This window comes from Trachurus japonicus, chromosome 1, assembly GCF_045865225.1.
Source record: "Trachurus japonicus isolate A0001 chromosome 1, Traja_1.0".
NCBI classification, from domain to species: Eukaryota; Metazoa; Chordata; class Actinopteri; order Carangiformes; family Carangidae; genus Trachurus; species Trachurus japonicus.
Window position 1 is genome coordinate 727,981 of NC_140907.1, and position 26,032 is coordinate 754,012.

General features: G+C 42.7%; 1 long non-coding RNA gene across 1 annotated transcript in view; it reads right to left on the reverse strand.

Annotated features, from left to right (window-relative positions):
- Window positions 1–394: 394 nt before the first annotated feature.
- Window positions 395–26,032, reverse strand: part of LOC146991054 (uncharacterized) — a 607,823-nt gene continuing 582,185 nt past the window's right edge. The window contains exon 3 of the long non-coding RNA XR_015037472.1: window positions 395–442. This is a non-coding gene — a long non-coding RNA (uncharacterized LOC146991054). The remainder of the gene's footprint in view (window positions 443–26,032) is intronic.

A 26,032-nucleotide genomic window follows, 5' to 3' on the forward strand; every position in this document is an offset into this window, starting at 1 on the left:
ACAAATTACCCCACTCTCCCCTACTGGCCTCAGCCTGTACCATCGCTAAAACACAGAGACCAGTGTGTAACGAGTCAAAAAGCCACCGACACTGAGCTGCCAAACCGACGCGGATCCGGTGTGTTTATCAAAGCTTGTTCGCCGTGCGAGACACCAGGTCGATTTGAGCTGCGTTCAGGCTGCAGTGACGGCGGCTTTTTCACTCGTTACACACTGGTCTTATAGGCCAGTATACAGCAGGTAACAGTGTTGTCTCTTTTCACCTCCTCTCTCCGTGTGCGGTGCGCACACATGTAAATAGAGATCCCGCTACGTTATGTCGGCGCGGTCGCTACCGGAGCTTAATTAAAAAAATTTTTAAAAAGCGCTCGTTGCGGTGCAGCTGAGAGCAGCGGAGTTTCCTCTGCTGCAGCTGATCAGCTGACATGTGGTCAAGACGGAGCTACAGAGTAGACCTGTCACTGTCACAGGTGTCTCTCATCTCATCTCATTATTATAGGACTTCAACCTCAGCGCTCTGTCTTCAGACCTGTCCCTGAACATCACACATGGACAGCATGGAGTTGCCTGTGTGATTGGTTACTGAGTTTATTAATGTTTACATCAGGCTGCGTTCAACCAATCAGTTTATGCTACTGTTATTTATGTATAAGTAATCATCATAGTGTAGGGGCAGGAAAGACCATTTCATGTATCAAATCTATTGTGTTGGTCAAGTCAGAGGAAAAATGTTTGGGGTGTTTTTACTGTTCCTAAATGTAAAAAGGGTTAAATAACGTGTTACTTAAACATTTTTACCAGGTAGGCAATAAAAAAGTTCTACTGGATTATAGTATTAGAAGAAAAAAAGCTCTTATATATTTTTTTTTCCAAACTGTGTGGTATCGGAACGGTATCGGTATCGGCAGTGGCGGCCTTAGACATCTGGGGGCCCGTTTCAATATTTCATATGAGGCCCTACCCTGTTAAACATAAAATTATTTGCCAGCCATGTGCCCATGTGTCGCTGATGCTTTAAACCCTGAAAGGACGCAGTAAACGCACTATCCATGCATCCCAGGTACGCACAACATTGTGTTAAAATCACTACCAGGGCAAGAAACCAGAAGTGTGTGTGTGTGTGTGTGTATGTTAAGGTGAAACCTATGAATTATTGTACTGTCTTTTACTTGGTGGCTGGCAGCTGGGGGCCCCCCTGGTGGCTGGGGCCCGTTTCAATTGAAACGGTTGAAACATAGGTAAGGCCGCCTATGGGTATCGGCAGATACTGCACAGCTGGGTATCGGAATCGGTATCGGGGGCCAAAAAATGGTATCGGTGCAACACTAGTTAATATAAGTCTTGAATAGTTCTATCTTCCGACAGCAATCACTTATATAGAGTCTGAAACACAGGTCTGTCAGTCACTCACTTTCCTTGTTCCTACAACCTTTATCCAATGAGGAGAGAGAACGGCATAAAGGGGTGGTCCTCTCTGTGTGTGCAGCCAAGGGATGCGCGTGAATGTGGTGACGTAGGGACGAGGGCGGGGACTGCTAACTCCAACGGCTGACAGGAAGTTAGTCAAAACAACCGGATCGCTTACTTCTGCTTTAAGCTTAAAGGGATAGTTCACCCAAAATTCAAATTTCACTCATTATCTACTCACCCTCATGTCGACTAAGGGCTGGGAGAAGTTTCAGAGTCCTCCATGCCTTCTCGGAGTTACAGCGGGGCTCCGTGCAGCACTGCATGTCCATTATGACAGCTGCGAACGGGGCTCAATTTTCTTCGTCCAAAAAGACACACCAAAAAACATCCAAATACCTCCATAGTGCTCATCTGTAATGTCCCTCTTGTATTGAAGCCCCGACATGAGAAATTGTTCAGAAAAAGTCTTACAGTGAAGTCTATATTTTAAGCTTGTTTGTAGCGGAAGCTCCCAGCACTGCTCTTCCTGGTCCGTCCAAATCTCGCGCGATTTGTATTGACACCGGTGCAAATCTTGCCCTTTGGACGGACCAGGAAGAGCAGTGCTGGGAGCTTCCGCTACAAACAAGCTTAAAATTTGTACTTATTTAATTTTTTTCGGAACAATTGGTTGCTCGAACAGGGGTGTGTATAGGTGTGTCTATTACGGTTGTGCAGTTATATCTGTCATCAGAATGTTGTATTATTTACAAATCAGAGAATTAAGATATAATGTGACTAGGTTGTATTTTATTGTCAGAAATAAAAGAGTTCAGGCACAAGCAAGCGCTAACTTCCTAGTGACCCATAGAGCTGTTTACAATATGTATCAGCTACACAGTGTTCCCTGGCCTGTGTTACCACTGCTGCCAGTCCAGATTTCCACAGGGTCTGGTGCCACTAACTAAATTCATCAAGTTCACATTTAACTACAGTGGTGGCAGAGAAGACAGCAGATTTGCCCCTCACTCTCATTGGATAAAGAACTGACTCCATGTTTGAATTTCAAGTGTACACAGTGGACATAGTAGATGTTTTCTGCTGTGAAGAGGACAGAAAAAAGAATCCAGTTTGTCAGTGTGATAGGTTATATGTCAGAGTATAAAGAGAAAACAAAGAAGTGCTTTTAAGTCCAAACTCTGTGATGGGCCATGAGTGGACACAAAAGGGCAGCTTGCCAGAACACTGTCAAAAACAAACAGGTCAATGATGTCCATTCTGACATATCTGGAAGAATTAGACGCATTAGGTTCTATCTAAAGGTTAGGAAATTCACTTCCTGCAGCAGAGCACTGCGGAAAGCAAAACAACACCATCATCTGAAAATGGATGACCTCTCCACTTTAATGAAATAAATTTAACACAATACAACAAAATCCCCACCTCACATCGAACCTCTACTTAATTACAGTTCATTAGTCATTACAAATTCAACTTACAGGCCTTTCAGGTGATGGGAAAGCCACGTCAGTGACACAGCAATGACAAATTAAAGTGCAAATGGCATAATAAATGTCTGGTCCCACTCCCTAAATGCATCTTGCCTCTGTTTTGATCCTAAACAATATATCCTTTTCATCATTCATTCCCAATCACCCATGCTCTGCAGGTGGAATTTTTTCTTTTTTATACATCTATCACTGAACAAACCACAGTCAAAGTCAGCATCAGGGCAAATATCAAGAAAGCAAATTATCAGCTGCCATCATCTCTCCTAAGGCATTATAAATATGGCATTTATCTCAGAGGCAATCCACAAACCTCACTTTAATATATTCTCATTTGACAGCAGGCAAAGTGATAAATCTCTCCTTGGACCATTTTAGACGAGGTAACTACAACTTGGAGAAGCAACAACCAGAAATGAATAATTCATACAGTGACAAAATGGTGCACCAATTACCCAGCACATTTATAGCACAGTTATATCCCCCCTTGCTTGCAGTTAAATGTGTGCATGACTGGGGAGATGAATGTAAGATCAAAGTTATCCAAGATACCCCATCATCATGATCCCCCCCCCACATACTATGTTTACAGCGTGACATACTGCGGTACATTACAGAAAAGCACTGAACTGCACATTTCACAGGTAGGTTTGGTGAATATAACAGTACAGAATCAATGTCAGTTTAATATTTAGTTGTCTCACTAACACCAGCGAACTGTTTAGAATATTGTGTGGAGGTTTTTACTAAATAAAGAAGATTTCTCAGCGCCTTCTAAACACTCAACATAAACTGTTACACCTTAAATACCCAAAAAAACCTCTTACTGAAATAAAGATCTGCAAGAATCCAAATACCGAATTTCATTCTAAAGGAAAAGGCAAAATTATCAAAACTAAATAACCCCAATTGCCCTGTGATATGGCAGACACTTGGTACAGTCATGGATTTAAAGGGATATTTATATTAAACATTTTGGCAAATTCGCCTATTGCCATAATCCCTACTGTATACTTGAAGGGGTAGGTTCATTACCTTTAATTGTCGGTGCAAGCTGTTTTAGATTGGCGGGGCAGTGACGTGAGCTGCTCAGCTAAGGCAACGGAAGCTCATGGTATTTCCCTCATCAAATTAAATACACAATCCAACAATTCCAAAACACTCTGGTGGACAAGTTGTGACACATGAAGCAAATACTCAAAACTACTTTCGCTTTTGAAGTCACTCTGCCGAGCAGTCGGGTCGGGAATGTAGTTCTGGTTATGTATTTACATAAATGTATTATGTTTTTATTCAAATTTAAATACTGCGCACAGTGCAGAGCTCACATCTGCCCCGCTGATCTAAAAATAGCTTGCACCGACAATTAAAGTTAATGAACCCACTCCTAAAACTATAGGGATTATGGCAATAGGCGAATGCCAGAATGTTGAAATATCCCTTTAAGACCAATGCTTCCCTGAGGCCAAATATTTGAATTACAAACTGATACTGATGAACACACACTGTAAATGAGAAATCATCTGTAAACAGAATGGGCATATTATTTCTAAGTGAAAATAAAATGTTTTCAAAAGATGAAACAGTAAAGGTTTGACACCAAAAAAGAGAAAAGAGACAATGATCAATGGATGTTAATGCTAACCTGAGTGATCTGAAACTCCCATGGATCTGGATGTTTGGTACAAAGGCAGTGATTCATGGAGACTAATCCAAATGGTGCAATCAACATCTTTACTCCCCCATCCACCCACTGCCACCAAAAAGAGAAAGCTTTAATTTAACATTCATTGTGACAATAGGTAATGGCATCTTGGCATCACTGCAGGAATTCCAACTAACCTCTTGAGCTGTTGCAATGAAACTGTCCTATGCAGCTGAACAACTTCTTGTGTAAGGTAATCAACATGAATAAATCCTGAAGCTCACAGAGCTAGAGACTGAGGACTGAGACACAGGAACTGAATCGTGAGGGCAGTGGCTGCAGAATTATCGTCTGTTCCTCATTAGTGAAATACTCCGCTCTGCTGCTACAGCTGATGTCAGACCTGTCCATGTCTGTGATTGGTCAGATGCTGCAAACTCCCCCCGTTTCATGTGAATGCGCTCTGGGATACCCTGGGTTGAGTTGCTAACCACTGTCGTATGACCTCAGTGACTTCAGCGCAATCGTGATTGTTTGGTTAAGTGAAGCCAGGTAACCGAAAGATTTCGATTTCAAGATACTTTATTGTCATTGTACTTGTGTGTACAATGAAATTCAAGGTGCACAGTCAGGTACGGACTCGTAAAAAAGACAAGAGAATAAAATAAAATCAATACTAAAACAATATACATCACTCACACAACATCATTCAATCACTGATTCACACACATTCTAAACATCACGCACTCTCAACAGTACCAATATACCCCGGCAAATACAGACACAGTACAGTAAACAGTAGGACAGTCGAAATTGCCCATTTCAATATCGAACATTCGAATAATTGCACTTATCTGTTTAATATGGTGCATTGTACAGTGTGATTATGGCTGTAGTGCATTGTTCAGTGTGGTTATGGCTGTGGGGTAGAAACTGTTCTTAAAACGTGTGGTGCATGTTTTGATGGACCTGTATCTTCTGCCGGATGGCAGAAGTTCAAAGAGGTGTTGGGCAGGGTGGGAGGGGTCTTTGATGATGTTACGTGACTTCTGCAGACAGCGAGAGGTAAAGATGTTATTCAGAGCTGGTAACTGTGAGTTGGTGATGTATTGTGCAGATTTGATAATTCTCTGCAGAGCTTTTTTGTCTGCTGCAGAGCAACTCCCGTACACCATGGGTCACAGACCCAGATACCCTGGGTCTGTTGAACCTGCTTCATACTACAGGCCCCAGGGCTTCATGAATATACGTATGTAGGGACGGTGTTGACATAGCTCATCATCTTGGCTTAAGAAGAAAGATCCCACAGACAGGTCCTGTTCTCTGCTGTCTCAGTGAAGTGTCTTCAGGGTAAATTGCAGTCTCTAAGGTCCTTGTTTGGTGTAAAAGGTCAAGGAGGAAGCTTCATTCCTTAACCTTAATGTACTGTAAGTACCACATCTTTTGAATAGATAACCTTTCTAAACGGAATAAAACTGAGCTGATCGCCCGGGGCCAACCTCCGGTGTCATCCCGGGGGGGGAAACGAGCCAAGTAACTTATCTGCACGCTTTTAGAGGTTTACCGCTGGCTAGTTAAAGGGGAACTCCGGTTTTTTGACACCTGGACCTTATTTATAGGTGTAATTATGCTCATATACTCACACAGACACTTGTAGTGCAGCTTGGAGGCCTTTGGACATTATTTAGATCCAACCGATCATGACTGCAGTGCACGGGGGCCACGGCAATGCAGCCTCTACATAGGACATTATTTGCCGCAAAACTCGCTCATTTCACCTACATTTTGTCATGAATGGCCAGTGTTATCATCATGTTAGTTCAGCTACTTTATTGTCGTGACACGGGGATGATGTCATAGACATGCGCCGCAAAAACAGCTGATTGTCCATGCTGTTTTATCCTATGTAGAGGCTGCATTGCCGTGGCCCCCGAGCGCTGCGGTCATGATCGGTTGGATCTAAATAATGTCCGAAGGCCTCCAAGCTGCACTACAAGTGTCTGTGTGAGTATATGAGCATAATTACACCTATAAATAAGGTCCAGGTGTCAAAAAACCAGAGTTCCCCTTTAAATTCTTTTTAGGATATTAATGTTGGTGTCATTGATGAAATTTAACAACTGTGACAGTCGCATTAGTTTGTTTGAATGAAAAGTGAGCAGGACTGCCTCTGGGCTACGTACTGAAATCACCACATTTACGTAAATAAATAATTGTTTTACAATGAACTGATCAGTCTACAATTTTATTTTGTTAAGTAACATGGTTACTGTACACGGCAAAGATTATTACCACTTTATGACTTAAAATTGGTCTGTATTTTTGGGTAAAACTATAAATTTGTTAATTGAAGTTCTGTTGACTTTCTTTGTGGAGGTTTGACTAATCTTGAGTTAGTATCCATGGAAAAAGGCAGTTATCCCTGACTCCATACTGTGATATGAAGCAGTTTTACAAGCACTGGTTTGCCGGCTCCTAGCTGATTTGACCAAATGGGGAAAGTGATTAGGCTCTGCTCTAACTGCTCTGCAGACATCAGTCAGTGGCTTGCAGGTGTCAGTGCTTCAAACTGTGGCTGTGATATGGAGTATCTTTGGAAAAACAGGTGCACTGTGACTGTCACAGAAAGTTATCTGGCTAAAAATGTATCTTCAAAAGTTATGCAAAACTTGAGTGACACTTGGCAATGTAATACATGTATTTTTTTGCTTTTGTAACTGTGGTTACAAACCAGGCAACCCAAACCATAGTGCTCCAGACAGAAGAGATTAATCTCCTCAATTTAATATTTCCACCTGACAGCAAGGAAACAGATTGTTGCTGGAATGGCCTTATGGGTCCTCTGCAGGACATCTTAAACAGCTCCTGCTATTAATCTCAGCTGAAACCCTCTAAACTTCCCAGTGGATTGTGGAGTTTAACTTTACACTTATTGTCTTGACAATGATTATTGGCTATTTGACTGTTGATCGGTTGTTTACAGAAAATAATTGTATTATGCACCTCACAGTTAGCAATTTGCAAACACTGTCAGTTTTTACAAATATATCTCAGCACAAAAATAATTACTGTGCTTTTGTCTCCCCTAATCAGTTATTGAGAAAACAAACAAAGGACGGTCATGAATATGTATGCCTCCCCACTTCTTGACTTGATTGAATTGGATCATTGCCCAGTCATTCTGCTCTGAGGTCTTCCAATCATTTTTAGCTGTGTAACAATACGTATTGTAAAGTGGTAAATGTGGATGCAACCTATAAAGCTTTCAGACATATTGTGTGTGTGTTTTGTGGGCATGATATTATGATCCTGGGAAGCAGCAATCATATCACCATACTAGTTGTCATGTTCAGATTGATTGTCATTAATACTGATAAAATCCAATACTATTACATTGGGGACTGTATGAACAATAGAAGTGAGGAAGCGTGATTAAAACTTGGGGAGCGTTGAGTACTGTTTCTCTTTGGTGAAAAGACAGTGATCTGTATGGTGGCCCTGGCAGCTCAATGCACAGCAACTTAAAGGAATAGTTCATCAAGAAATAAAATTCAGTCATTAGTGACTCACCCTCATGCTGATGAATACTGCAGAGTAGTTTTTTTATTCCTCAAAGTGCGCAGTGACAATTTGTGCCCTCATATATTTTTATTTGTATGTATGTATTATTACTATTATTATGGGGGCAATTAAATCATGCTTGTCATGCTGTACTTCCAGTACAAATGTACCAAATGTGCATCTGCAGACATTTCATTATATTGCATTTATGCTCAATCATTGTCGTAAATGTGTTCCTGAACAACATTCTTCTCTGAATCATGTCATCTCCTCAAACTTAGTCAAACTATAAATGCGTTTTCCAAAGGTAGCAATGTTCAGTTAGCCACCAAGAGCACAGATTTATCACCAAATAAGTGCTACTCATTTTGTAAGGATGCAACGGTTTTATGATGCTGCAGTGCCGGTACAGTACTGTGATGAACCCTCACACAGTAAATCTTTGCTTTCGCTCTTGCTGGGTGCGGCTATGTACACACAACCTGCTTAGAGGTTTTAAAGCAGACAAACAGACTCTTCACCACACTTTTATTACACTCACTGATCATCAAATGTGTGTAATACTCTGATAAATATCAGTGGTATTTATTTCATTATTTCCATGGGGGTGGGTTGTGTATAGAATGCCAGTTCATGGTGAAGTTAAAATCTACATAAATAACTATTTCATATAAACGAGGTATTAAAATGTATAAATAATTAATGTTTAAAATGAGTAACTTTAAAAACATCATTTCATGAGATGTGTGTGCCTTTAAAAGAAGTTAAAAGTGATTCTATTACGTTACATTATGTGCGTGAGTTCATGCGTGAGGTCATGACCTGAATGTTTACACTTCCGGGGAGAGACTCGAGCGAGGAAGAAGAAGGAGCAACGTGTTGATGGCGTGGAGCGGAGACTTCGGGACTGTGTGTGTCGCCAGTGTGGAGTTTTGTGAGTGAGTGACTGTGAACTGTAGTTGAGCGACGTGTTCGGAGTGTGTTTGGTCCGACTCTCCACCACTGCTTGTGTTTTGTGAGCACGAAGACGAGTTCGGTTCTGTTGGCTAGCGGGAGCTAGGCTAACACCACGGGAGCTAGGCTAGCACCGCGGGCCTCGCTGAGGGGAAACGCCGCCTGCGCGGACGGGAGGAGCTTCGGTGAGTCGTCTCGGGAGAGAGTCGTCGACGGAGGTCGCTTCGCTGCTGCCGAGGGACACAGAGGACGTTTCGCTGCTGCCGTGGGAGACGGAGGTTCGCCGCTGCGAGCTGCTGCGAGCGGAGACGGTCGTTGCCGCAACGAGCGAGCGATTCATCAGCTGCGGCCTGGTCTGGCTGACTTCACAGACACACGGGAGTACAGGTATCAAAAGGTTTCCATCATGAGCTCCAACTAAGCGCGCCAACGAAAGTAGAAAAGAGTGCACTCAAAATAAAATTAGACAGTTTGAGAAAAGACAAAAACTCTAAAACCCCGGGGTTATACTTTTTTATTTTCTATATCTCTCTTCCATAGAGAACGGTTTTGATGTGTGTTTTCCCTGCATCATTAATACATTTCCTGAAACTGAGATTATTGTGTTTGGTTTTATTAAATTGTGTTTCATTATTGAAGTATTAAGATACATACAGGTCAAGTGTATTCCCTACAGTCTCCAACGTTATTTAAGAGTGAGAATCATACATTACCCTAGACTGTATACTATTTGAGATGTGACTTTTACCATAATACATTTGATCAGCGTTAAAGCTTCATCTTCATAACATAAGGTGGGTTTTAATACACGAGCCGGTGGTAAAAGGGTTACATTTTTGGGGGCTCGTCCGGGATTTGTTTTTGTTGTAACTGACCTGTTTTTTTATTTTCTTTATTCAAAAAAAAAAAAAAGAGAGAGAGAATTTTTTCCGAGACTGCTGATGTAATTATCTTCATTGCTAATAACAGGAAATTATAAAGTGTGTTTACATTTATTGTGAAGTTTTGCTGCTTGGAGCTAAAAAAAATGGAAGCAATTGAAATTGAAGCTTGGTGCAAAAGGCAGCAGTTAGCCTATGAAAATGCAGTTGTTTTGAGTGATGTTGACCCAGATGTCACAGATGCAGTTCTGCTAACAGCTTTAAGTCAGGTTAAAGTATTTGGGAAGTCTGAAATAGTTGATCGTTGTCTTGATACAGCTTCTAAAACACATTTTATACTGATCAAGACTTCCACTGACTTGACTAAACAAATCCTACCTGACGTTGTTGGACTTCCTGGGGAGGCTGGTCCATGGCCTGTTCATGTGCTCACCGCTCCTGCAGAAAATGAAGAGTTTCAAGCTAAACTAATGTCGTTTCTGAAGACTGAAGGTAAAACTCTCACTGATGTTAGCGGCTTACTCCAACCTTCACCCCTTGACATGAACACTGCACTAATACACGCCATCAGCTCCCTAGTGGATAAATGTAACACCACATCTGCTGATTCTCAGAGTTATCGCAAGCTGCGCATGTTCTCTGGTGTGAAACCTACGCCCAGTGGCGAGGAAGAGTATGATGCATGGGCAGAACAGACAACGCATTTGCTAGAAGAGTGGCAATGCAGTGACACTACAAAGAAACAGAGGATAGTGGAAAGCTTAAAAGGTCCAGCTGCTGACATTGTGAGATTTTTGAGAGTGCAGAAGCCCACTGCAACTTCATATGACTACATGCAAGCTTTGGAAACAGCTTTTGGGACAACTGAGAGTACATCTGATCTCCTGGTGAAATTTAGACACACATATCAAAGTGTTGGTGAAAAACTGTCTACTTACCTGTTGAGGCTGGATAAACTGCTGCACTGTATTTTCAGAAAAGGAGGTGTGGCACTGTCTGACATGAATCGATTACGGATGGAGCAGGTTGTGAGAGGAGCACTGCAACAAGACATGATCGCTCTACGTCTCCGCATGACCCACAAGCTGCGAGAACCTCCTTCTTTCAGTGAGTTGCTAAAAGAGGTAAGGGAGGAAGAGGACATGCTCCAAAGCAGAAACGATGTCAAGAACCCAGTAATGTCACAGTCTGTAACTCCTGTTTCCAAGCCTGCACCTGAACCGGAAGTCGATCCTGAAGTAGCAAAGCTGAAAAAAGAGATCAGTGTCATGAAAGCTGAAATGATTAGTCTTAAAGCTGCTACAGCATCACATCCAGGCACACAGAGTCCACAACTAGAAATCCCTGCCAAGACAACCTACAAAAAAAATGCTACCCCACAAAGGTCTGGCTATCAAGAGGATAAACCTGGGATATTTTGCTATAGATGTGGGGAGGATGGACATTTTAAGAGAGAATGTGAAGGTGAAGAAAACCTACTCAAAGTCAACAAGCGCCTCATTAAACTGACAAAGAAATCGGGAAACTACCGCGGGGTCCAGTAGAGGAACGGCCTGGCATCCCGGTGGTTGCAACACGTTCCACCAAGTGTAAAAACTCAGAAAGAAAAGTGATTGACACTGTACCTGAAGGCTTAGTGGGCCCAAGCTCTGTCGTGTCAGTACAGATTGAAGGCATCTACTCTAAAGCCATACTCGACTCTGGTTCTCAAGTAACTTTGCTGTACAGATCCTTCTACGACAGATATCTGACACACCTGCCATTGACGTCTATCAGCACTTTGCAGATATGGGGTCTTAGTCCTGCTGAGTACCCTTATGATGGCTATTTGTCACTTAGGCTGGAGTTTTTGGAAGCGGACGTCGGAGTGAGTGAGACCATTGATGCACTTGTGTTGGTATGTCCCGACCCAGTTGTGAGAGGTGAAGCTTCCATGCTCGTAGGCACAAACACACCCACTGTGAGACGACTGCTTAGCCACTGTAAAGAAAAAGGAGGAGAAAACTTTGTGAGAACTATGCACATTCACCCAATCTTCAGAAAAGTTTTCAGTGAGATCTCACTTCTGCCACCTAACACTGACAACAACAAGAGAGGAACTGTGTGGTTCACTCAAACCAAACCTGTCACCTTACGGCCTGGGGGAGTCGCCAGAGTGACCGGTGCAGCAAAGTTTCAGGGAGCGCAGAGCACTCAGACCATCCTCGTGGACTCACCTGATGACCCTGCGAATGAGTCACGGTTTCCAGATGAACTCCTGGTGAGACCAGAGTTACAGACATCCACTGGTGTGATGGCTAAGAAAATCACTGTTCTAGTCAGAAACATGTCAGCACGAGAAATTACCTTGACCAGAGGAATGCCGATCGCTCATCTGTTTCCTGTCGACGTCGTGTCATCTCCACCTGAAAAGAAAGAGTCTGATGTTGAATCAACAGGAAAGTTGACGCCCTCCTCTTTCAACTTTGGAGACTCACCAGTTCCTAAGGAGTGGAAAGAAAGATTGGTGACAAAAATGATGGAACGGAGCGAGGCTTTCTCTCTGCATGAGTTTGATGTAGGATGCAGCAAAAGCACCCAGCACACTATCAAAACCACAGACGACAAACCATTTCGTGAGAGGTCTCGTCGGCTGCCGCCTGCAGATGTGGAGGCATTGAGAGAACATCTGTCGCAGCTAAAAAACGCTGGTGTTATTACAGAGTCACGCAGTCCTTATGCCTCACCCATTGTGGTCGTGAGGAAGAAGAACGGGAAAATAAGGATGTGTGTGGATTTCAGGACTCTAAACCGTCGCACTGTCCCAGACCAATACACAGTGCCAAGAATTGAAGATGCTTTGGCCTGTCTCAGTGGAAGTAAGTGGTTTAGTGTGCTCGACCTTCGGAGTGGATACTATCAAGTGCCAATGACAGACTCTGACAAAGACAAGACAGCTTTCATCTGCCCGGCTGGATTCTTCCAATTTGAAAGAATGCCACAGGGAGTGACAGGGGCTCCTGCTACGTTTCAGCGGATCATGGAACAGACTGTCGGAGACATGAATTTGCTTGAGGTATTGGTTTATCTCGATGATATCATTGTGTTTGGAGCGACGCTCGAGGAGCATGAAACCAGATTGTTAAAGGTGCTTGACCGCTTGAGAGATGAAGGACTGAAGTTGTCACTGGATAAATGCCAGTTTTGTCAGCCATCGGTAACCTACGTCGGACACATCATATCACAAGATGGGGTCTCTACTGATCCAAAGAAGACCGAAGCTGTAACCACATGGCCGAGACCAAACACTGTGACTGCTTTGCGGTCGTTTCTTGGATTCTGTGGGTACTACAGACGCTTCGTGAAGGATTATTCCAAGGTAGCGCACCCGTTGAACCAACTGTTGTCCGGTTACCCACCAGCTGCAAAGAAATTCAAAGGTAAACAGGAGAATACTTACCTCAACCCCTCAGAGCCTTTTGGTCATCGGTGGGATGAAAAATGTGAAGCAGCCTTTGAGGAACTGAAGCGACGGCTTACTCAAGCTCCTGTGTTAGCTTTTGCAAATCCTCATCTCCCCTATGTGCTGCATGTCGACGCTAGCCGAGAAGGGCTAGGAGGAGTGTTGTACCAGGATCAGGGTGAAGGATTGAGACCCGTGGCTTTCGTCAGTCGAAGCTTGACTCCTTCAGAAAAGAATTACCCAGCCCATAAATTGGAATTTTTGGCGCTGAAGTGGGCGGTAGTGGACAAGCTGCATGATTATCTGTACGGGACTAAGTTTGAGGTGAGGACAGACAACAACCCTCTGACATACGTGTTAACGTCTGCCAAGCTGGACGCGACGGGTCACCGTTGGCTTGCTGCCCTATCTACGTATGACTTCAGTCTCAAGTACAGATCCGGTGTCCAAAACATTGATGCCGACGCCCTCTCACGTCGTCCACATCCCAGTCCAATACAAAAATCAGAGTGGAAAGACATTCCTGCAGCAGGTGTGAGAGCCATGTGCCAGATGTCTGCGGTGACAGAACACAGAAACCCACCGTCTGGAAGAGCCATTGACCTTTTGGGGATTTCTCCACAAGCTATCCCACAAGCTTATTGTAATTTGGCTTCTTTGAGTGTCAAAAATATGCCTGTTGTGAGTCTCACTGAGTTGTCAACCGCTCAGCAGGAAGATCCCGGCATAGGACAAGTGTGGTCGGCTCTGAGAAATGGCAATATCAACCAAGTTGACAAGACAAAACATCAAGCTTGCTCTTTGCTGTTGAGAGAGTGGGACAGGTTAAAGATGCAGAAAGGAGTAATGTATCGCATTGTAACTCCACCAGGAAAATCACGCTGTTCTCAATTGGTGCTACCAGAAAAGTACAGAAACACAGTAATGAAATCACTGCATGATGACTCAGGTCATTTGGGCCTCGACAAGACATACGGCCTGATTAAAGATCGGTTCTATTGGCCTCGGATGAAGTCAGAGATCGAAGAGTATTGCAAGTCTTGTGTGAGGTGCATAAAAAGAAAGACTTTACCCAAGAGAGTTGCACCTTTGTCTCATCTGCAAAGTGATGGACCATTTGACCTTGTTTGTATGGACTTTCTGTCCATTGAGCCCGATTCGAGCAACACAGAAAATGTCCTGGTCATTACTGATCACTACACTCGCTACGCCCAAGCCTTTCCAACAAAGGACCAAAAAGCCTCTACAGTGGCAAAAGTGTTACTGGAGAAATATTTCGTCCATTATGGATTGCCCAAGAGGATGCACAGTGATCAGGGCAGAGATTTCGAAAGTCGCCTTGTCCACGAAGTGTTGAGTTCACTCGGAGTTGAAAAATCAAGAACGACGCCCTATCATCCTCAAGGAGACCCCCAACCCGAGAGGTTTAATAGGACATTGTTGGACATGTTAGGGACTCTGGAACCTAACAGGAAGAAAAAATGGAGTCAGCACGTCATACATTTGGTTCATGCTTATAATTGTACTCCGAATGAAGCTACAGGATTTTCTCCCTATTTTCTCATGTTTGGGCGTGAAGCCAGATTACCTGTGGATCTATGTTTTGAGACTTCTAGTGATGGCACACAACAGAAAACTTACCTCAAGTACGTTTCCGACATGCGGAGGGAGTTGAAGGCTGCCTATGAACTAGCAGAGTCCATCGCTGCCAAGCAAAATGATAACAACAAGCAGAGATATGACAAAAGAATCAGATTTACACAGTTGTTACCTGGAGACAGAGTCTTGCTACGGAACCTTGGATTACAAGGGAAGCATAAACTGGCAGATCGCTGGGCATCGAAACCATATGTTGTGGAAAGCAAGATGCCGAACTTACCAGTGTTCCGCTTGAAACCTGAAGATGGCGATGGACCAATCAAAATCCTCCATCGAAATCATCTCCTGCCTCTCGGGAAGAGGATATGTCCAGATCCTGTATCTAATACAGATGTTACACCTACAAGGAGAGTTCTTCGACAGAGAAAACAGAAAGAACACACAGACAAGCCTGAAAAGGAAAAGACACAATCACAGAAAACGACAGATAAAGACTCTGAAAGAAGAGAAGTTAGACCCAGTGATCCTGTTGGAAAAGAGTACACTGACTCAGAGGATGAGGACTATGGACTGTGGTATGATTCCACTATTGAACCTCTCAGGAACAACATGGATGATGATACTCTGGAACCATTCAGTCTGGATTTGGATATCTTCTTAAGCGACTTGACTGGACAACCAAAAGCAGTTGAGCCAGCAGAAACACAGGAATGTGTGGAGGAACCTGAAATGGACAGTGGAAATGAACTTGAGTCAACTGAGACAACAGAACCTGAACCACAAGAGACATGTGAGAACCATGAAGAGACTGAAAGAGACAAAACACTGACTGAAGACATTCACTTACCAGAAGAAGACATTGACCTTGACTCTGAGACTGAGTTTGACCTTGACACTCAGACCAGACCTCAGAGACTAAAGAGGGCTCCTTTAAGGTTAACTTATGACACCCCAGGTCATCCCAGTGTCATAGCAGCCCCTACGGTGAAGTTTGTTTCTTGTATTTACAAGTGGATAGGTACACCTATAATTGCTTAATTGTGTGTTTCTCTCACCAGATGTGCCATATTGGTTTTATGTTTTCAAGGTACAAAGTCATGAGGGCATGCTTTTATTTTGGTGGGGGGAGAGTGTAATACTCTGATAAATATCAGTGGTATTTATTTCATTATTTCCATGGGGGTGGGTTGTGTATAGAATGCCAGTTCATGGTGAAGTTAAAATCTACATAAATAACTATTTCATATAAACGAGGTATTAAAATGTATAAATAATTAATGTTTAAAATGAGTAACTTTAAAAACATCATTTCATGAGATGTGTGTGCCTTTAAAAGAAGTTAAAAGTGATTCTATTACGTTACATTATGTGCGTGAGTTCATGCGTGAGGTCATGACCTGAATGTTTACACTTCCGGGGAGAGACTCGAGCGAGGAAGAAGAAGGAGCAACGTGTTGATGGCGTGGAGCGGAGACTTCGGGACTGTGTGTGTCGCCAGTGTGGAGTTTTGTGAGTGAGTGACTGTGAACTGTAGTTGAGCGACGTGTTCGGAGTGTGTTTGGTCCGACTCTCCACCACTGCTTGTGTTTTGTGAGCACGAAGACGAGTTCGGTTCTGTTGGCTAGCGGGAGCTAGGCTAACACCACGGGAGCTAGGCTAGCACCGCGGGCCTCGCTGAGGGGAAACGCCGCCTGCGCGGACGGGAGGAGCTTCGGTGAGTCGTCTCGGGAGAGAGTCGTCGACGGAGGTCGCTTCGCTGCTGCCGAGGGACACAGAGGACGTTTCGCTGCTGCCGTGGGAGACGGAGGTTCGCCGCTGCGAGCTGCTGCGAGCGGAGACGGTCGTTGCCGCAACGAGCGAGCGATTCATCAGCTGCGGCCTGGTCTGGCTGACTTCACAGACACACGGGAGTACAGGTATCAAAAGGTTTCCATCATGAGCTCCAACTAAGCGCGCCAACGAAAGTAGAAAAGAGTGCACTCAAAATAAAATTAGACAGTTTGAGAAAAGACAAAAACTCTAAAACCCCGGGGTTATACTTTTTTATTTTCTATATCTCTCTTCCATAGAGAACGGTTTTGATGTGTGTTTTCCCTGCATCATTAATACATTTCCTGAAACTGAGATTATTGTGTTTGGTTTTATTAAATTGTGTTTCATTATTGAAGTATTAAGATACATACAGGTCAAGTGTATTCCCTACAGTCTCCAACGTTATTTAAGAGTGAGAATCATACATTACCCTAGACTGTATACTATTTGAGATGTGACTTTTACCATAATACATTTGATCAGCGTTAAAGCTTCATCTTCATAACATAAGGTGGGTTTTAATACACGAGCCGGTGGTAAAAGGGTTACATGTGCATGAAATAAGAATATTATTATTATATTGGTGCCTAGAATGCATAGTTTTACTATTGAGTTCAACTGTGAAAGCGTACATTCGTCAGCAAACCTGTCAAACACTGTAAACAGAATCCAGTCGACGCAGATGGTGAGCCTCCCAGTTGATTTCACCTCCACAAAAACATCTGCTTCATCCCTCTGATCCCTCCTTCAGTGGGGAGTGTCAACCATGGTGACACACACACATGGGGATATGCACGCATTTACGGTGCACCAAGTCACAAGCTCACTATTACAAATAAACTTTGGCAAGCAATAGAGCACCACTAATTGGACCTAATGAACCTTGCTTTTCCAGTCGTTTGTAAATGATGAAATCAAAAATGATGAAATAGCCACATACATAAAATGGTTTAATTGATCACCAGTAGTCAATCTTGGAGCAGTATGATGGATGTTACATATAGAATAAAAGTTATGGCAATTGTGGTCACCTGTTTGATTGATTAGACCAGCCATTACCAACCTGTGGGACGGTATTACAAGTAAGTGAAAGATTTTCAAAATGGTATGATTTTTGTGGAAATCGTTTTAAAAGATACTAAATATATTATATATAGGCCTGGGCGATAAAACGGTCTCCAATCATCGGGCCCTTAAAAGCTCTATCACAAATGAAGCAGCTTAGAAACTGTTCAGACAGGTGCTCATGGGCTTTGAGAGGTTTTGTAATACATTCACAAAAAATAAACCCGGGTTTCTATTTGGGGCCGGCTTTTATTTGCTCAAACCTGGAGACAGACCCAGTCCAGTAGGACTCAGCTTTTTTTTTTTTTTGCTTTTGCTTTTTTAATAATTTACGGTATGACGGTCTGGGAGACGCTGTAGCGTTTAACTACTTTAGGGGAGATGAGAAGTCTTGCATAGTTCTAATGTTAATGTAGACTTCAGTGTTGTGGGTAACGCGTTACAAAGTAACGCGTTAGAGTACTTTAATTACTTTTTTCGAGTAACGTGTAACGTAACGCGTTAGTTTCGTGAGTTGAGCAATCAGTAACTTAGTTATTTTTTTAAAAAAGTAATCCGTTACTTTTCGCCGGATAAGGAAAGGAAAATCCCGACTGCAGCCTGCTTTTTGTCAGACAGACTACTGTGCAACCTGCGGATGTGTCAGCCGAGGCGCAGCGCTGTGATGCATCTGTGTCCTGCCGACCTACGTTGCCTGTGTGTGTGCGTTTCAATTCGCCGGCGAAAAGGACAAGAACATAACGGTAAAAACACTCTGCGTTGGTGATAAGCTTCTATCGACCGCAAAAAAAATCCACATCCAATTTAAGGGCCCATTTACATGAATCAGCTGTACGGACCTGCTTCTCCAGCAGCAACAAGCAGCCCGGGCCGGCTCTCAGTGCTGCCCGCTTTCAGCAGCTCCCTCTTGGCGAGCGGCAGCTCAGTTCTCCCCCGGTCCAGCCCGGATCTCTACTCCATAGCTGCCGTAGCAGCACTGTGATACCAGTACATTTAACCGCATTTTTAAAAAACTTTTATTACACACAAGGCAGGACGTTCACGTCTCGCCAGCCTCCCTCCTCTCCACACGTGAGACAGATCGAGCAGTGAAGCCGCTGAGAGGGATTCACGGCAACTCCTGAATTTTGATCAGTTCTGCGATCAAAAAAAAAAAAAAAAAACACGCTATGTTGCATATTTCTGACTGTCTTTCCTGTTATTGTTATCCTGTAGAGTTAATTTGGTTGGATGACTATTCGTCAGGACTCAGTGCATTTAAAAGAGGCTGTGTGTCTGTCTGTTAAGTTGCAGCATGTGCGAGGCGCTGCAAAAGGCTTTTAATTTTTGGTAACGCATGAGTACTCTAACGCGTTACTTTTATTCATAGGTAACGCAGTAACGTAACTGATTACTTTTAACTGATGGTAACGTTGTAACTTAATTAACTACTTTCAAAAGTAACTATACCCAACACTGGTAGACTTGACCAGAAGTCGGAATATCACTTACCATAAGTGTTGTCCCCGCCTTTGGACATCGAAAACAGGGGGGGAGACCCAGCAAAGTACTTTGATTAGTGTGGGAGGCGGAGGGTTGAGTGTCCAGTAGAGCAGCAGGTCAGCTGTAGAGGAGACAGAGGAGGCTCCAGCGCAGCATGTCTTCATTTTTAATAAAATAAAATAAACAGAATGGTCTTTCTGCAGAGATTTAAAAAAAATAGGGAAAACAACAACAATGTAAATCAAACCAAACTGTGGACTTGTGGACTGTCTCACGCTCAGTGAACATGAATGTGATCTTAAAGCAGAATTAAGCAGAATATTTGTGTTAAAGCAGAAGTAAGCGGAATGTTTGTGTTAAAATAAGTCTTAAATAGTTATATCTATCTTCCGACGGCAATCACTTAATAGAGTGTTTGGTCTGAAACACGGGTCTGTCAGTCACTCTGCTCTGCTGGAAGCTGAAGAGAAAACTTTTATTTTATTTCCTTGTATCCTACAACCTTTATCCAATGAGGAGAGAGAACGGCATGAAGGGCTGTGTGTGCAGCCAAGGGATGCGCGTGAATGTGGTGACGTAGGGACGAGGACCAATAGATCCATGACGAGGGCGGGGACTGCTAACTACATCGGCTGACAAGAAGTCAGAAAAACGACCAGATCGCTTACTTCTGCTTTAACCATTTAAAGTTAATCTGATGCCTTCCATTTTTTCTGTAGCACCACCATGGGATTAGCCTGTAATTTTAAATGAAATGTCTAAACAGCTATTGAATTTAGTTCAGACAAACATGCACCCATCAGGATGATTCATAAAAACCCAAGTAATCTCTCATCTTTTCATCTGGCACCACCATCAGGTCGAAGTTTTAATTTACAAAGTACTTTGGTTTCTGACCATTTGCATGCAAGGCTAATGACATGTGTATTAGCCTACTTTATTTAGCACAAATCAGCAAATATTATTTTCAAGGGGTTGTACAGGAAGCATATCAGGCTACAACCAACTTCTTTGTACTACATAAGGCAAACTCTCTCTGTGCATCTTTGGATGTGAAGTTGACAAAAGCAATTCATTTGCAGTGCAGTAGCTGTTACATGCTGCTGCTAATGAGTTTTAAATTAGGCCCGTTTGAAGTAAAATAAATCTCTAGATGAAAGAGGTGCATATTTTGAGTTAGTGAGAATCTATGAGCAGCACAACACAGCTTTAACAACGGAAGTCTGGAAAAACCTCAAAGGTGAACCAAGTTAAACATTTTATCAAGTGACCCCTTTGAAGAGGAAAATTAACTGCCATGATTTCAATGACTGTGTCAGTTTGAAATGACAAATCATGATGTTTTTCCCATTTTATGTGAACCAAATGGAAAACAGTAGATCTAACCACAAGGATTTTTGTGATTTAAAATTAGACTTTATATGCTAGAACAGCTAATTATGACTGTCACTGCAATTAATTTAAAGGTTCCATATTGTACACTTTTATGGTGTTTGCTTTGCAATTTTGATGTGGGCAAGGACAAACCAAACACCAGCTATAGACAAAATAGGACGAAGAAGATGGAACTGGATAGGACATACGCTTCGGAAACCAGCATCTAACAACACCAGACAGGCTCTAACTTGGAACCCACAAGGGAGGAGAAATAGAGGCCAGCCCAAAAATACCTGTAAGTAAGAAAGTAAGTTTGCAGTTTTGATATCCGTTGTTTGTTTTTCTGTCATCCCTCTCCATAACAAGGAGACTGATAAAACTTATAAAACTGTGTGTAGGATCATTACTAGAAGTGTATGTACACTGAAAAGTAAATTTTTGCCAAATTTTTTTTTCAGATTTATAAAACCATGCACATGCACACTTGTAAGCAAACTTCCCCTATAAATCACAGAGTTCCTACAAGTGTGTGCAGCTGACCCTAACCCTAACCCTTCTTCGTGACGTGGTAGCACTTTTTTCCCGCTAGTTGCGTAAATTAGCTTTTTTGAGCACAATGTGCAGAAGCAAGCACCTGGCTCTCTCAATTTCATGCAACAGTTACCAGGAGGTTTGCTGTCTCTACTCCATCATTTATGTTTAAGTCAATGTCAACCGTTAGCGTGTGTAAATACTTCGAAGGATAAGGTGCATCTATGTAAACATAGGGATGGAATGGTACCCCGCCAAAAATCAATTTGGTAACACTTTATTTGACACCTATCTCTGTAATGCATTATAACCATACTTATGAGTTATAATGCAGTTATAGCACTGTATAACTATAGCTATAAACACTCATAAATGATCATAATGCTTTATAACAATAAGCATGACACATCATAGGAGATTTGTTAACATAATCACTTTAACCAAGATGACTGCAACCTCGTGTTTGTATGATCACTTGTATCTGCCCTATATGCTGATGGTATTTCTCAAATAGGAACAAAAAAAAACCCAATGTATCCTGAACCTTTACCCCAAAACCATGATAGGAACTGAACAAGCAATATTATTGTTTATCTTTAACTAACTAAAAAGTGGCAATTAAAGGCAATATCATAAAGACCTTTGAGTAAAGTGCACATTATTCAAATTCTCCAAACCTGCCATAATCTGATTTACATTTTATGTAAATTTGATCATTAATTGAAGTTAGACTTCCCTGTGAGTCTCCTGATAGGCCACAACCAAACACATCCAGGCCAAAATGAGCTTGGAATAAAACAGACATCACATGCCTGTCCAAACTGTCCAGGCCGGAGTCCAGTGGTATATTACCATTAGAATTTGCATCCCTATCTAAAAGAATAGTACAGAGGTGCAGTCTATCAGCCAAATCAACCATATCATTTGTTATGTATTGCTCTAAACTCCTAAAGGTAAAATAAACAAAAAATATTAAACACAGCTACACAACTCACACCCCACAGCTGCACAGATTGAATGATCAACAGCTTCCAAGTGTTTGACTGCAGTCCACGCACACCTCCAGCTGTTGCATTTCCAAGCCCAGTCAGGTTGTCTCATGGGGTGGTGATGGGGCGGGCTGTAAAACCCCCAGCCTTGGATAATACATCTGTAACAGGAGCCAACGGTGGGAGCGCCAACAAAACGGCATCTGAACGAGCACAAATCCTGTCACAGTGTGAAGACCAGGGTGAGGAGACACAGGTGTGCCTGAGCACATAAAACAACAACACTGTCATCTGCTGAATGTATTAGTTATAACAGAACTACAACCTTGTGCTCTGCCAGTTCTCTCACCTACATGAAAATTAAATATTTTCCCAATATTCACTTTTCATGAGACATGAAGTGCGTAATACATCCCTCCAACATAATCCTTTATAGCTCACATTCCAAAGCTCCCTCGATTACCATTGTGTTGAGTGAACAACTGAAGGCTGACGTTACAATTATGTTGCCACCTATTTAGATCTAGGGAGATACATATTTAATACTTGTTCTCAAATCAGACAACTGGGATTTTAAGCCCCCCTTGTCAAAATAATTTGGCCCAGCAACAGCCTAAATCCATCATGCCAGATTGTTGGACTGAGATTTGTGATGAATGACATGCCAGAATCAGCTCCAGTATGCAGGTCCTGTTCCACTGGCCAAAGTTGGAACAAGTCCTGGTAACTGGAGCTGATTGACAGGGGACCAGATTGGCCACACAAGAAAAGCACTGACAATAGACTCACAAATTGGTTTCCAAACAAGGCAAGGTGCTAATCTCTTTAACTCAAGTTGCAAGCCACCATGACATCATGCATTGGTCTGTGGAGGCCTCCAGTTTGACTATCACCATCCTGACTTTTTGGAGCAAGAAGTGACCCCACGTGGAAGACAGGGTGGAGCACACACTGCACTGACTGCCTGCACCGGTAAAATGTATGGTTTACTGTTGGAATATTTGTAGGTCATTGCATACATGTCCATATTGTGCAAATATTACTGATTTGAGGAGTGACTTAGTATTATTATTATAGCCTAATTAGCCTAATTTAAAGTTAGCTTGTTGATGTATGCATACATATTCCATTTCAAAAACTAATTCAGAGTTTAGCAGTCTGTATGTACGTGCCGTCGGATCAAACCCACTCTCCCCGCAGTCACAAACACAGCAGAGGTACCATGTCTGCAGTGGAAAAGTTGTTTTCTTGTTAGAAACGTCACATTTTAAATTAGATGTAGATGGTTGCATTAACCCTCAAAGTCGGCGCAAATGCCAGCATGTTTGCGCAACCATCTCAATATGTTTTTGTTTATATTTTGGTCATTTTATGCCGTAGAAGAGCGGTTACTACTACTCCTGTGATCAGGAGACTCCCCAAATACGCACGACCTCGACGACCTGTCAATCAAAGCAACTGTGTGTCGTTAGGAGAGAGAGAGAAGCAGTGAGGAGGAGGACGGTGCTTCAGAGGCTGAAAGTTTTGACTCATTTGATGAGAAATATTATGACAAAAAGACGAGAGTTCAGACTTCAGTCTGCTCAGACAGCAGGGCCACAGCTCCAACTCTGTATATAGACCACAACAGGTTGTTCTCATGACTGTAGACTAATTTTTTCATGTCTTCACCCAGGATTTACTCAATTAAATTTTACCGTTTGTTGTGCAAGTTGTGTATCTCAGAGGGGACATACAGATACACTGCTATGTTATCATTATGGTCGTTATTATTATTATATTGGAGGGGGGGGGGTTTGTCTGTGGGCTGAACAGAACGTCTCTGCAACAGGCTCCTGTGGAACTGCAGAACTTCTCTGACCAATCTATGTGGGGACTGCACAGCCTTTTCTGCAAGAGGGAGGCAGGAGGAAAGGCAGCTGCTATAACAAGCACATTTGATGAATGGCCATTTTATCCATCTTCAATGACCAGATAAGTTTGTTTCCCTCTTTGCTCAAGTCTTATCTTATCTCCTGTCAGAGACAGTTTTGAAGTGCTGTGACAACTGATGGTAAATGCAAAATTATCCAACAACATCTCTCTAATAAAAACTGCCAAATCGTATGCCTCTATCAAGTGCAGTGTATCTGCAAAAATGTTTTAGTTGACCAGACAATGTCGCTGACTTCTGCTGCTTTTGAAATCTGTTCAGAATTTCTCTGTGACCAAGATGTATAGAATCCCATAGAGCAGCACATTCACATGAAATCAAAAGTTAGATTTCATTCTCCTTACCTGCTGACATTTCAACCCACACTTTTTGCAAACTGACGCTGTTGACGCTTTACGTCTGGGTGTCCCAGGAGACTCCTGAGAGAGAGATGTAGCTGTTATCAGAGCACAAAGATTTGCTGTTTGTTATGCAAAGGTAGTTGTATTACACATTGTTGTGCAACCTGCAATGACCTCAGCAGCATCAGCATGGATATCAATCATACTGTCGTCATGAAGGACTGTCCATAACACTGGTCTCCTCAGCAGTCTCATTGCTATGACCAGCATTAAAGGATGTCATCACTGTCTTCATTTTTGTGGCCTTGTCAAATCCAGATCAGAAATGTGCCAACAAGTCCAGCTGAGTGAAGTGCATGAAAGGACAGAGGTAGAAACCAAACTGTCACTTACATCCGCTGTCATACTTACTCACTTGGTCTATGTATTTCTTGAGGTATTTTAGCCTGACAAGCCAGACTACATCATTAAAATGTCTAGTCTGGCAACGACCGGTAGACCTCGGCTCAATCCAGGGGGCGGGATGAAGGCTGTCTTTCAAACTGCCTCTGCACGCAATAGGGTAGCGCTACGACTAATCAGAGCAAAGAGCAGGATGACGTCGGTAGATTAAACTTTTCCCATATCCCGTCGGCAAAACAGCACATCCTTCTTCGAAATGAATGACTTCAGTGCAGTTTTTTGCTCAAGTTTAATTCTTTCAAAGGCCAATTCAAACGATTCCTTTGCCAAAGCCATCTTGTCATGTTTTTCACCGTCGCACCGTCAAGTATGTCGTCATCGCGTTAGAGCAGAAGTAAGCGATCCGGTTGTTTTGGCTAACTTCCTGTCAGCCGATGGAGTTAGCAGTCCCCGCCCTCGTCCCTACGTCACCACATTCACGCGCATCCCTTGGCTGCACACACAGAGAGGACCGCCCCTTTATGCCGTTCTCTCTCCTCATTGGATAAAGGTTGTAGGATACAAGCAAAGTTTTCTTCTCGGCTTACAGCAGAGCAGAGTGACTGACAGACCCGTGTTTCAGACCAAACACTCTATAGAAGTGATTGCTGTCGGAAGATATAACTTATAACATCCCATGTGGTGAGGGTGAGCTGTGTGACTATCAGTCTTTTATTAGACTCATATTTTTAGCCAGGCTGGTTGCCCTTTGCTGTGTGTTGTCCTTTTTCTTTCTCGCTCTATCACAAATTTACCCATCTTCCCTCTATGACTGAAAATAGGCATAAACCCGGGAGAATAAAAAAAAAAAATGCAAGTCCGTCTCGTCTAACTTTCTGTGTGTCTAAAGTAAATACAGCCTGAGTTTCAGCTCAGTCTTTGTCTCATTTGTGTTAGGTGATTTTGTCAGACAATATCTCAGTTATAAAATCAGGACTGGACCATAGGAGGTCCAGCCAAATAGAAGGTTTTCACCTAGTGTTTTTGTACAGTCTTTGGTTTGACTCAGCTGGGTTAGAAATGAGAGAATGAGGTCATGAGCAATGATCACTGAGTTGCACATCAGATACAGTCAGTGCCAT